This window comes from Neopsephotus bourkii, unplaced genomic scaffold (assembly GCF_033783945.1).
Source record: "Neopsephotus bourkii isolate Nb327-2 ecotype Australia unplaced genomic scaffold, CSIRO-AGI_Nbou_v1 NB_196, whole genome shotgun sequence".
NCBI classification, from domain to species: domain Eukaryota; kingdom Metazoa; phylum Chordata; class Aves; order Psittaciformes; family Psittacidae; genus Neopsephotus; species Neopsephotus bourkii.
This window is the reverse complement of record NW_026900709.1, coordinates 1,018,829-1,020,274: the sequence shown is the minus strand read 5'-3', so window position 1 is coordinate 1,020,274 and position 1,446 is coordinate 1,018,829.

Here is a 1,446-nt window from a genome sequence, read left to right as displayed (position 1 = left end):
TCACTGTTGGTATATGTTCATCACAGGAAAAGAATAACTTTAATCTGTACTTTAGTTTAATAAACAAAAGCCAATATTCTCTTCATAATATAATTTCCTGGCTTTTAACACGAATAATATGTAGGAACAATGCAACAAAGTAAACCATATGTTGAGAATTATACTACATTTTATATGTTTTTTACATTGGTATGAGCCATCTGCGATAAATGATGGGTGTTGACATGTTTATAAGGTTCTTTGGGTTATTGTTTTTATGGTCATTTTGATCCACAATTGAATTTCCATACTTTGAATGTTATGTCCATAAATAATGATGATACCACAAAAGATTGCTATTAAATGCATTTTATTATATTTAAAAGTTTGCAGCAAAGCATTATCTTTATTTGAGCAAACATATTACACAGATTTCCACACTAATTCTGTACATTTTCCTATGGTAAAAAAATCATTACTTGAAATTAAAACCAAAATCTATTTACTATAAAGTCCAGTTTGCTTCACTTGTGAAATATACCTGATAAAACAGGTGTTTGTTAAGACAACACAGTCACTGTTAAAACAACCTCATGTTAGTGTGATACACATTTCTGTTATATTCTAGAATTCAGTTTTGAATTTTCCTTTGTGTAAAATCAACCTAAAAATGCAAAAATGCTCAATTTTCTTTCCTTTTCTTTCTTTTCTATATTTTCTGCCTAGGTGGTAAATATTTTGTATTGAGTTTTCTACTTTTTTTATTTTATTTGTATGTAAGGACATTAAAATTTAAGCGATGAGGTTTGAAACTTAAAAGCTAACAGATTTTCTACAGTTTCTTTCGAACAACTAGGAGTTCTGCTAAAGCTGTGCCTGAGCAGATGTTCAGCTTCTCCTGATGCAGTTCATCAGAGCAGGTCTCTGGGGCCCTTAAATACATTTTCAATTTAGTTTCCCACAAAACACAATCAGAGTAAATAAAAGATAGTTTTAAAGCTTTTAGAATACAGAGTCTTGGTGAAGCCACAAGAGGTAAAAGAACACCACAATTGCTGCCTCTCAAAAAAAGTTACAAAATCAAGGGAGAAATCCTAGCTTTGTTGAAGTTAATGACAAAACTTCCACTGGCTTTAAGGGAGAACAACATTTTGACCTTTGACTTTTAACTCGTGACATTCAGGCACCAAATAATCCCATCCTGCTCATATAAGCTATGAATAGTATCTCTTTGCAAGGGGGATACCAAAACCCTCTTATACTGTTTGGAGATTCAAAATTAACTTCCATTGTATACCTTCACTAGCTTGAACGGGGTCAGTTCCTAAAGCAACAGCCACAGAGATGCGGCAGCGTGGATTTTGGAGATGATCATAAACAAAATATGTCCCCAGCTTGCACCAAAATCCTGTTACAACACCTGCATGATTGTGTTTCCCCCATGATAGCTAAACTAAAGCTAATGCA